The sequence below is a fragment of the Macrobrachium rosenbergii genome, chromosome 3 (assembly GCF_040412425.1).
Source record: "Macrobrachium rosenbergii isolate ZJJX-2024 chromosome 3, ASM4041242v1, whole genome shotgun sequence".
NCBI classification, from domain to species: domain Eukaryota; kingdom Metazoa; phylum Arthropoda; class Malacostraca; order Decapoda; family Palaemonidae; genus Macrobrachium; species Macrobrachium rosenbergii.
In genome coordinates, this window is record NC_089743.1 from 89,224,472 (window position 1) to 89,237,679 (window position 13,208).

General features: G+C 36.9%; 1 protein-coding gene across 2 annotated transcripts in view; it reads left to right on the forward strand.

Annotated features, from left to right (window-relative positions):
- Positions 1 to 6,707: 6,707 nt before the first annotated feature.
- Positions 6,708 to 13,208, forward strand: part of Sarm (sterile alpha and armadillo motif) — a 727,304-nt gene continuing 720,803 nt past the window's right edge. For both annotated transcript variants that reach the window (XM_067085040.1, XM_067085041.1), the window contains exon 1: positions 6,708 to 6,782. The gene's annotated coding sequence lies outside the window, so the exon portion shown is untranslated. The remainder of the gene's footprint in view (positions 6,783 to 13,208) is intronic.

Genomic DNA, 13,208 nt, shown 5'->3' on the forward strand with positions numbered 1-13,208 from the left:
AGCAGACCCATCGAGTTTCTGAAGACTTTTCCGACTCATTCAGTGGGGAGCAGAGACTTATGTTTGCATAGATGCAGAGCGTAATTGCTCTGAACTCGAGATAAAGGTGTGAAATACTCTTAGACAGCGGAAAAAGACAAGGTTTGCTTGCTCAGTCTCTTGAAAAACCAGGTTCAAAAAGTGTGTATTACTGCACAAAAAGTCTAGCCAATTAAGTGGAAGGTCCTAAATAAACTGCAGTTTTTTTGTAATCTTGGACCTGTTTGCTGACCATTCATAAAATTACACATGCGTTTGCTGCAGAATTCGTACATTTCAGCACCTTCCGCTGATATTCCATATATTTCTGTGAACGTTCTTGTGGCACTTTTGGGTAAATATTAGTTGACTGGCACTGACAGACTTTTAACTGGACGTTTCATTGTATCTCATTGTGTCATATAGGTTTGACTTCCTACCACTAAAGGGGCCATGGAGAAGTTATATTCGTACATAATACAGTTAGATATCTATTAATTTTGATAATTCTTTATATACTTTAATGATGGAAATCCCTCATTAAAAAAATGTAATAAAAAACCAAACTTGTTTTCATTCTATCAAGATGTGGCATAAGTGTCTCGAACTTAGTGATATCCGTGACGTGTGCGCATGAGCAGTTGCGCAGAGACGTAAGTGTTTTTAGAAGATTCCAGCATCGTTAGTCGTCGAGAGGAGAAAGGAAATTTTAGCTGCCCTTGCTTTACTTTTGATATATAGTGTTTCATCTTTGTGTAGAAGCTATACATTTTTCTTAGTTCGTACTGAACACATTGCCATGATAGTTCATTAAGTTTTTCGTATTTCTACCATACTGTGACAGCGAAGAACCAAGAACTATTATGACAATGTTTATGTAAATTTTGACATGTTATGCATGCACTTGGTTGCCATCATAGCATCGTATGTAGGATTAGAAAATAGAAAATATTCTTCCATTAGTTGTTATGAAAATGCAAGTCTTTGGTAATGTCACTCACTACACGAACGGCAAGCCAGGCTAACTGTGAAGAGTCAAGTTAAGTAAAGTCAAAGTGCAGTTGAATTGAATTGAACTAAACAAAGAATTTAGGCCAAGCACTGGGACCTATGAGGTCATCCAGCGCTGAAACGGAAATTGACAGTAAAAGGTTTGAAAGGTGTAACAGGAGGAAAACCTAGCAGTTGCACTGAATCAATTGTTAGGAGAGGGTGGAGAGTAAGATGGAAGAAAGAGAATACGAAAGGAGGTACAGTAAAAGGAAAGAAACGGGTTGCAGCTAGGGGCCGAAAGCACGCTGCAAAGAACCATAAGTAATGCCTGTAGTGCACCGCATGAGGTGCACTGTCTACACTTCTCCGCCTACGGGGCAGAGTGCAGTTAAGCCTATGTTAAGGACTGCATGCTGTTGAGAGCAAGAATGCTGCCCTTGATAAACATTGTTACAGGAAACGATTTGTAGAAAGAATCAGGTTATAGGAGGGAACCAGGCAAGATGCCAACCAATAAATATATGTGGGGAGAATGTGTTATTTCAGCCTGGGGAAGGTTTGAAGAAGCATGGAAATCGAGTTTCATTCTCATTTCCTCATCTTGGACACTTGTAACATCATTCTCTGACGTCAAAAGACTGTGCATACACACAAATCTCTTTTATTTGCCCAGGCCAGGCTAGAATTTTATGCGTAGGCTATATCTATACAATATAGATTAGTTTTAGATGATATACTTAGCCTAAACTCCAAGCTACCATTTGTTGGACCTTTCGTCTATAACCCAAGTAAGTAAGAGAATGTGTAAGGGCAACCTCCAGTGTCAAAACACGAAAATATGATATGCAGTGGTGTTGAAGCAAGACAACACAAAGCACTCAGACTAGAAGCTACCTTAGGAGCTCAATTAGTCTTTCAAACAGTTGGCAGATTTGGCTCTAATTGTGTCTGATAGGTTGACTCTGGAGTCGTTAGAAAATAAAGGCAATTTTGAGGCGATAAGTGATACATTATGGGATTAGTCAAGAAAAAAAGCAATTTTGAGGCGTTAAGTGATATATTATGGGATCAGTCACCTGTAGAAAGTGTTTCCTCTACCCTCAGCACGTTTGATAAGCTTAATTACGAATTTAGAATCGACAAGCATCACTTCTTGAAGTCTACCCCTCTATTTCGACAATTCGACAATAGAAAATGGAAGAAAGAGAACCGGAGAAGTTGAACCTGTTTCCTTTGGGATACTATAGTATACCCTTACAAGTGCTTCATACACTTTTCCAGCATTGGCCGAGGATTCGTTCTCCACTTACGGTCGTTGACTTGCTTTTAACCTGTTTGTGATATGTATATGATAAGTTACCGACGTGATTTTGCGCCATGTTTGAATGTAGTGTTGACGCACGCCCAGAGTTACACAGTATAGGCCTATATGAGCAAGAACCACCCATGCCACTGGTATCGTTAAAAAATTCTCAAAATCTCGATAATTTCCTACCATTCCTTTGGGGATTAAGTGGATTTTAGTTAGTGTTCAACTCAAAACAATTAAACTCATTTTGAATTTCTTCTCACTCTCATTTAGTATGGTAAAGAAGACCTTAAATCTGCCTTAACAAATCGCGAAAGTGTCCATTCGATCTATGTATATCGAGTTATCACTATTCTTTCTCTATTTCTTATTATTTATTTATTTATTTTTTGCTGTTTGACATGTTCTCTAGCTCTTCAAGTGCATTTACTAAGCAATATCCCTCTTTATCTTAGAGTACTAAGTGGTTTATTTAGGCTACTCGCGTAATAGGGTAGGCCTATGATTCGGTAAGATTCCTGATCGTATGCTAAGCTCCGAAGATCATATGTTCTGTACTATATCTCTTATAGGTCGTGTGTTTTAATCTCTTGCCACTTGCTGTAATGTCGGCTTAACAACAAACACAATAAGTAAGATTATCTTCAACTTTATACTTGCATCGAGCCTATTCCGACGAAGATAGGAACCAACAGTGACAACTCATTCTTTAACCTTTCGGGTAAATATTGGTAGAGATAGCAACAGTGAGTATTTGCATAAACGCATCAACATAAAATTACCATGAGGGAAAGTAGGATCGGGTCATTGAGAAATATGTAGATCGAGGAAAATCTATTATCATGTAACACTGAGGTACTTGAGCTTCTTTCATTATTTAATTTCCGAAGTTTCGAACATTACCGGGAAGTTAAAAGGATAGAGATAAAGTAGGAAGTTCACCTGGGAGGCACTGACAAAATCAAGGTGTCGTCTGCCCCATTCAGAAATAGGTTACCTTATCCCTATTCAATAACATCACTACAGATCGAACGCACTTTAGACTGAGTAAAAAAAAAAAAAGGTAAAAAATGCGTCGAAGTTTCTTTGACGCAACAGAGTTTTCTGTACAGCGTATAATGCTGTATAAAACTGTCAGCCATGGCCCATGAAATTCTCAGCAGCGCGGCTCATGAAACTTTCAGCCACGGCCCGGTGGTGGCCTGTGTTGTTGGCACCTACAGCGTTGCCAGAAGCACGATCATGGCTCACTTTAACCTTAAAGAAAATAAAAACTACCAGGGCTAGAGGGCTGCAATTTGATATGTTTAATGACTGGAGGGTGGATGATCAACATACCAATTTGCAGCCCTCTAGCCTTAGTAGTTTTCAAGATCTGAGGGCGGACAGAAAAAATGGGGTTGGACAGTCATAATAGCCATCTCCACGATAGTTTTCTTTTACAGAAAACTAAAAAGCGTGATTTGCAAACAGTATGATCATCTATAAACGAATAACGGTCAGGACCAGAGTGTGTTCATAATTACTTAGGTTCACTGACGCAGAACCACAGTACGTATGAACGAGGTCGCTGGCGAAGTGAGGTGGAGTGAATGATAAGAATCTTGAATGGAGAAATCAGCTGATTTATTTATGCAATCCCAGCGTCGCAACGCTTGTGTCAGCTGTCATTTTCCTGCGGGATTCGCTTGTGTAACAGGCGAAGAAGATGACAGTGACGAATGCTATATTCTGCAGATATTCATACTTGTCTGGTGTAACAGTGACAATATGGGCTTCTTCCAAATAAATTGGGTTCATCTTCTGAATAATAATAATAATAATAATAATAATAATAATAATAATAATAATAATAATAATAATATTAATAACTTTCAACGCATGAAGTCACTAATTGGCCTCTCTCCCCCGCCAGACGAATATAGTAATGTCGAAGGCAAAATTTACGTCGTAAACAAATCAGTTAATCAATGAACTCTAAGGAATAACTAATAAATGGTTATGATTCCTTAGTGCACCCTCCCAAACTGTACTAAATAATAATAATAATAATAATAATAATAATAATAATAATAATAATAATAATAATAATAAGTGGCCTAGTCTGCATTAAGGAAAATCGTTAACCATTATTCATTTGTATCATAATCAATATTGCCGTGCTGTAACGATTGCATGCTAAATTATCATAAGCTCATTCACGTAATGGGAAAGAGAAATATAGGTTCTATAAAAAACAACACGTGGCGAGGTTAAAATACACAACATAAAATATTTAATAATAATAATAATAATAATAATAATAATAATAATAATAATAATAATAATCTTCATTGCGGCTCAGGGCCATATTCTGTACATGGAATATACAAATCTAATAAACACAATCTAGACACATAAGGTAACATGATAAAAATAATAGTCGACAGTACCCACACAGTTGCTGAAGAAGTAGATAAAAAAATAGAATTCATAGTAATGGTAATGACAGTAATTATATGAAGAATAATAGATAAAAGAAAATTATGAAAAATGATGATAACAAAAAATACAGATTGCAGACGATTAATTTCCAGCTGGGGACCTTAGGTGGTTGCGGAAGTCAGGTCCAGATGGCTAAATACGAACACTGAAAATTGCAAAACTCTGCAGTGATATTAATCACAGTAATAATAAAAAAAGGAGAAATGCCAATCATAACAAGAAACGTACTTCATTATTTTTACATCATATAACTATCACAGGAGCGCAAATCGATTTCGTCATCATTATTATTCCACACGAACACACACATTCATTATGGATCACTGTGACTTGTTTAGATAAAGCCGGTTAGCGGAGGTCCAAACTACGCATGCGCTAGATTACCACGCGTTAAATTGTCTCATATTCAGGAAAATTAATCATACGACCCTAGGCAGGATAGACAAATCGTTTAGATTATTGTAAAGTAAATCTATTAAAAACAAGCGAGAAAACATTGATTTTTCGGTATATATTTATCAATAGATATAAACAAAAATAACATGGTCGAACAGTTTTCTGGTAGTATTCTTGCTTAATGGTACATTGAAAATTAAGTATAACAAAAATTAAATCAATCATTCTTTAAATGAAAAGTAGAGAAGAAATCGAGATGGGAGCCTCACTAGCCCATAGGTAGGTTAGGCCTATTTTAAGGAGGGCAGCAAACAGAAATTAAATAAATCATCCATTGAAGTAAGAAATGTAAGAAATATAAATAAATGCCATATATAAACTCTTCTACAGAGAAATCGAACAAATGGCAACCGAATGAGTAAGACCGAATATCCCCATCTCAAAAACGAGGCAGCTGGTAGAGCAATTGCACATGCGCACTGTGAGCCGTAAGCTTTTTTTTTTTTTACGGTATAATTTTTTCTTATTTTTCTTTAATCTCACACCGGCTCTTCAGTAATTGTTGTAAGGTTTTAAAAGGAATAAGAGGCCTGCTGTTAACCTCTGGATCCGGGCAACCACCTGAGATGGTATGGAACATGCCAAAAGGTCATTAATTGTCTTAACAACCTTTCATAGATTAGCCCGATTAGCTTATACAAAAAATTAAACAGTAATGATCGAGGTAATATAATGATAAAAGAGATACATACAAAATAGTAAAAGTTAACAAACCGACAAAAGCTAAAGAAGTACATAAACAAACAGTTGTTGACAAGGGTAAAAAAAAAATTGCACGGTAATTTAAAGTCTGATTAAAACCTCTGCATCAACATCCCCCACGACATTGCCGAGAAGATGGCAAGTAATTACTCTTAATTTAACAGACACCGGGGCGCGAGCTACAGTGATAGTGCAGGTTATATTGTTTTTCGTAACGAGAAGAGCTAGAAAATAAATATATTGTCTATAATGAAACATACCGTCAGATGTCTTTTGTGTTGTTCATATTTAATGTCATCTAAATCCCTACTGAGAAACTGACAGATGAAATTGGAATTAATTTTCGAGTTCCTTGAACTTGAACACTCTTCCGTAAGATATCGGTTAATTTATGTTATACAGTTAGTTTAAAGGCATTCCGTTTACGTGCTGAACGATCTCATTTTGTTTCATCTCGCATTCATAAAGATGGGTAAATCGTAACACCGAAATGTCGCGCTGTCAGTGCCCAAATTACGTTTATTAATATATTTATTACATATCCGTTATACTTTCTTGACCGTATATATACTCTTCTTCGATGTCTGGGTATCGAAGGGATCCCATTTGCAAAAAAATAATAGTTTTAAGAAAGGATTTTAACCCCCGTAGATAAATACAAGAAAGGGAAGTTATCGTACACCGCGACGCAGGTTGCCGGCAGCGGGAAAACTTGAGCTCTCGGCCAGAGAAGACTCGAAGTGAAGCAAGGTAAACAGTCAGTGTGTCTTGCCCTGTGACATCGTTCGTACGGGATGCGAATGCGTCTTCGTTTTAAGAGGTACCTTAATTGACATCGCTGTTGTGTAATTCTAGCGAAAGAAAAAAACATTTAAGTAAATGATTTCGGTCAACGTTGCCTTCACCTAGTAAAGTGGAAACTCCATACTGTAACGGCTTAGAAAACATAACTGCCAAAAGTTTTTGATGTTTGGTAAAAAAAAAAAGTTTACTGTTATTGAAAGAGAGGTGTTCAGTGTTTCATTTATGTCGTTGTAATTTGTCATTATAAATATCAACACGTATTCACCGTAATTACGGAATGTTGGATATGCAGTGCCCTTGGTTACACCAAGATTGCCACGTGTGAAGCTCTTAGAAGAAACGTTACGAGTTGCTTCCAAATTTTCGGAAGGGACCAGTGAACGTTAGTGATCATCATCGAAGGTTGAATCGTTCTCTAAAGCACTGATAAATGATAACTCGGTTTAATGAATAAATTAATTGACGTTTCACCATGGAAGGTTGTTTACAATACAACGAAGCTATGTGCGCTCTGACGAAAGTTTAATAAGTTTTTCGAACGTTTAAAGTGACAGAAAGATTATTAGAAGGCGTTTTTATATTTACGATGTCGGAAAGATGACTAGGGCTAGTTTTTAGTTGGCAATTTATTAGATGTCTCCAGCAGGGAAGTTTTGACAAGAAGCACTCAGAAACTCTCTCGCTCTCTCTCTCTCTTTGTCTCTCTCTCTCCCTCCCACACATACATGTATATGTATATATATATATATATATATATATATATATATATATATATGAATTCATGAATAATTACTGTTAAAGCAGATTTCAGTGTTGGTAAAGGTTGCCGTTAAAGATACACAAATGAAAAAAGTAACATACGATTTGGGGAGTAAATGAAATGCTTCTCTTTACCAACAACTAAGGAAAAACCTTGGGTTAGCTAACATCTCCGACCGTGCGGCCTGCCTTCCGGAAGAATATATATATACATATATATATATATATATATATATATATATATATATATATATATATATACACACAGTCACACACTCTGTATCTCTTACTCTATCACCTGTTTGTGGAGGGAAGCACTTTCTTCCAAAATATGCTGCTGCTATACTTCATTGGTGCATTTTTATGGGAAGCCTTTTCAGTCACCCACCCACACACACACACATGATTGAAGCTTTAGAATATAATATATAGTTCCATTTGGTAAACCCTTATTTATTGAAAAACGTTATAATAATGGATGACGAGGCTTCAGTTCTGTTACTATTAATATCACGCCAATGTACTTGGTAATGAAAATATCAACGTATCATTTGTTGTTGCACGTCTGACATAGGCTTAATGACAAAGAAACTGATTTCGTTAGTGCTTGCTTTAATTATATCTAGATGGCCTGCAGCACTTGAGTGTATGTTTTTTTTTTTCATCAATAAGATGTGTTAAGTTGAATTGCCCGTACTGAACACGTGTTTCGGATCCTGAACTTGTAACAAAAGACAGTCTTACGATATGAAAGTCTCCTTACCCAGTTTTGCTGTGGTTGTGTATAGGCTCACTCGCAAGTAACGTTAAGTTTCTCTTCGCGGTGAGCAATCTTTAGCAATTTTCAGACGAAGGCCTAAACATTAGTCCCGGATGAGCTAAATCGTCTTTCATAAGAGCCGTGCATCACTTGTTCATAGGCCTATCGTATCGTCTTGCATTCGAGGTAATTTGTTAATTTCAGTCTAGCGTCGTCATCGGAGTCCCAATATTGTATTAAACTTGTATGTAGTGAAAATATTAATACTCATACTTGTTTCGGAAATAATCTCGTAGTATTATTATATGTACGGTACACAATCACCTCCTCTCTCTCTCTCTCTCTCTCTCTCTCTCTCTCTCTCTCTCTAAAGTGAGTTTGTCACTGCACCTGTCTGTACTTCCCTGATATGCAAATCTTTTAATAACGGGGTTCTAGATAACGGCCACACTTGTCCAATTTATCATGAATCACCAAGATAAAGCCATGGATATTTCTTCAGCGGTTCTCATAATTTATTATTATTTTTACCTTTTCCTCACCACCTGTTTATCAGTAATTTCATACTGAGTTGGCATCTTACAAACTCAATATGTTCCAGATGTCTGCAATCAGCCTGAGTAATTCAGGAGTAGCATGAGAAGTTTATCAACATGATTTAACGATAGGTACTGTGCTGAGGTTTAAAAGTAGCGACTTACTTAAGGAACACACAATCAGCTATATACTCTAGCTTGAATTTTCTGTCTCCATCCCTCTTTCTTCCCAGAAATTACGAATTGTACACATTTTTCTACCCTAATGCCCCAGACCACCTCAAAGTATTCCTGTCAGTCTTTTAACACATACGACCTTAGTATTATCATGTCACTCGCCAACATTCTGTAGCATTTTCACACCTTCTTACTGTACGCATATGCAAACAATTCATCGAAACGACTGGGATCTTCAGTCTTCCTCATTCGTATTCAGAGTTCACTAGGTATCTTCATTAAGAAGAGTTGGCAGCACAACGCATACATCCAACTTTGTTTCCATAGACTCCTCACTTCAAGGCCGAGCGAAGGCAGCTGGGTACGGTGGTTGGCAGGGAGGAATAGTTTAAAGGCTTAACCCTCCCCACCTGGGAAGAATTTAAATGAATTACGAGGATTAATGAGTCTGCCAGCTCATACAAAAAAGATCTTACTTTTGAAATAAAACGGTATACTGCCTGTTTAGTTATCCTTAGTCCGTTGTATTTTATTACTCTATGCACGCATGGTGTAAGGGATGATATACTAACTACATTAGGCCTATGGAAGATTGTTTTTGTAAACCCTCCCTTCTCGAAATTCGCCGTACGGCTCTGCTTCTCTTCCAAGCCTTTTGCAGAGGTACCTTTCGTCTGCCCAGTCAGATGTCCACATGTCCTATCGACAACCGTTGCATTTACACTAAGTATAAGTTCGAATCAAACCACTTTCATTATTCAACCGTCCGTACAATCCTTCATCACCGTCCGGACAATCATTTATCACTTTATTGTACTGGCGTTATCAACTTCCTTTTGCAACGTGCACTCATTACATTCTTTAGTTACAGCATCTGTAGGCTAACTGACCTTGATTAACGCCAGCCAACAGCCGTGTCATCTGCAAGCAACAGCTAAACACCCCATTCACGAACGTTTTCTTATCCGACAACTTGTCGTCTACGTATCCTCAACTTTTCCGGACGTCTCATATTATTCGATTCTTTACAACAACCATGGAAACAGTTTACGCCTTTGTTTCAGACGTACTTTTGCGTCATGTCCAGTAGTCACCTATCTTGTATGCGTTAGGCCTATCTCGATGACCGCGGCTGCCAGTAACAACGTTGGGATGCGCGATTTAACAACGATTGAACGATAGTAATGAGTAAAACTGCTGTGTACTCTTGCAGCCAGTAAGAGCCAATGCAAATAACATTAAGCTTTTAACGACTAATTCAGGGATGGCGCAAATAAATTAGGGCTTTACTTCAGAGTATACGTGTGAGATCAGTTAAGTTTTGCGAGATAGCTACTCACTATGTAGAAGATGTACGAGTATATATATATTATACACACACACACACACACACACACACACACACATATATATATATAGGCTATATATGTAATTATACTAACATTGATTGGATTCAGTATTAATTTGAACAAGATTTTTCCAGTCATTAAGTACTAACCAGTTTCATGCTGGCAAATGAAAGCTTAGGATCGGTGCTTAAGACACACACCTATCATTTAAACGTCCTCTGGGCCGAAACGTATAAACGTACCTACTCACCCTTGGTGTCATGTGCTGTAGGTTGGTCTAGCTTCATTAATTCATTCTCATAAATAATGAAAATATGAAATATAGGACGAAATATATTCTAATGGGAAATTACTCTCTAGTACCTGAATTTATACTGTAAGTTTATGTGAGCTTGGTATAGGCTATGTGTTTATTTCTTTCATTCTTTACTGCTTTTAATATACACAAGTGGTTTCAGGTCGTCTGCACACACATCTCTCTCTCTCACTCTCTCTGTTTTCGTATATTTATACACTATATATACAGTATATATACATACATATATATTGATATATGTACAGTATACTGTATATATGTATGTGTGTGTTTATATATAGCCTGTATATATATTATTATACATATACATATATATATATATATATATATATATATATATATATATATATATATATATATATATATATATATATATATATATACATTCCACCATGACTACAAGTTTCGTTTGCGACCTGCCGAACCAAAAACAGAATCATCCAGTATCTCGATAACGGGGTGGCAAGGAATGCGAATATTAAAGGCAAACTTTCAGACACGTAGGAATGTGTGGAGGGAATGTTTCAATAACAGCGTTTCACATCTTCTCGAGAAGGCGACCTCATCTGCACGTGATTTGATGCGTTGCCACAATCGGCTGTTGCCTTTTAACAAAACTGAGCTGTAGGTAGGTATTTGAATGAGAACACCTGTCATGTATTTGTAATTTTGAGATCTGATTGACGAATTGCTAGCATTACATAAAAGCTAAGGCGTATAGGCTAAAAGCTAAGTCTTTATTTGATGGATCTTTCGTTTATATGTTTGCAGACGATGTAGGCCTATTGTAGTATTGATCAACTTGTTGTCGGTCTCATAGATAGTATTTTCCACCTGCCATAGATGTCTAGTAATTGAGTTAGGATTCTGGTTTTTAGCTGAGAAATTATCCAAAGCTTCTTCTTTACTACGCTCTCCGAGATGATGCAACGGCTTTAACGCTAGACATAAAGCTCATTTGATAGTGCCACTCCTCTCCGGCAATAAGAAAAAAAAGGGGGGGATTGAGCATCATCTGTATCACATAATTTTTTGACTATCCACAGTATCTGTACGTATGAAATGACGCTTCACAATTTATTTTTTAAAAGATTCACACGTACATGCAAGAAATAAATAACGAAAAAGCGTCAACTCTTCTGAAAGACGTCATGTCCAAAGGTCGACGCTCAGATTGAAGGAAGCAGAAGGCTGTGTGTGCTATCGAGCGGTACAATCGGATTGAATGTAGTACTGGTCTCTTGATTTGCTTTCCGTTCTCGAGATGTTTGTCCCTCAAACTTTGCTCTTTTCTCTGCTGTTTCGTGAGAAATCTTTTTTTCTTTTTTAATATAATCAATTCCAGTATTTTCTTCGAGCACCGTAGAAATTGCAGTTAGACAAAACTGTTTTTTTTCCAGTTTTAAAAAGCCTAATTGAATGAAACGTTAAAAGTTTGGCTGATATGACCCGTAAACATCCAAATGCTATTGGCACATGCGTTTTAGAGAGCATTCTGTTCATGCAAAAATGTAAAGTAGGCTGCCATTATATTAAACTCGTTTCTTCACCGAGTATTTTGATTTTCAAATCCACTTTCCAAAAGGCACTTAAATGTGGCCAACACACAGCAGACTGTCTAATCTTCAACCCGACAAAGAAGCTGGGTGCGCCAAATCTTGTTTTTTCACTCTAGGACTAACGTTGGAATGGAAGAAGCGAGTGAGTTGAATTAGGCCGATCATTGAATAAGTGTGTAAAACTGTCGCGGCACCGCAAAGAGGACTCGCGCATCATTCAGTTAATAGTACCAGCTGCTTTGATGAAAATGTAGCCTTGGGTGCCTCATCATTAAGCTTATTAATTTATTGACTATATTTACAAGTGGCTTAAATTTATTGTCTCGGAAATCCCGCAGAACAATCTGTTTCCCCGTTTTTTACAATGTACGTGTGTTGACTGAGATTAGAATTTATGACTTAGTTAAGTACCAGCGTACATTTGAATATTTTCCCAAATGCAGAAACCTGTGGAAGGGCATCCAGTTCTCTAATGCAGCTCATGCACGGAGAATAAAAAAAAAAAAAAAGATTTAAGGCGAAATGTTGTGGTTGAACCTTGAATAAAGTAACATTTACATAACGTTTTTGGTTATGATTTGCAGGTAGTTTTATGTCAAATATTCATAATGATGTCTGTAATGACTCATGATGAAAATATGAAGTAAATCAAGTCCCCAAGGATACAACATGAAGGCGAAATAACCGAAGATGTATATTTTTCACGTCTCGAGGTTAACGTTTTGATACGCATAGCATTTTGTCTGTCATAATCATCCAGCAATATCAAAATTATACCGTGTGTGAGTTTCTTGAGAAAGCGTTTATATTGTCCTCGTCATCATAAAACCATAAGTTCGAGGAATAGTATTAGTTCACTGGCAATTTCGAGACATCTTGGTGGATTGTGAAAAGAGGCAGTGAGTACTACAAAAAGTGAATGTCTGCAGAACACGTTGCACTGAAATAATAACAAAAAGATTGGTGGCAGTGTAAAACAGTGTAAA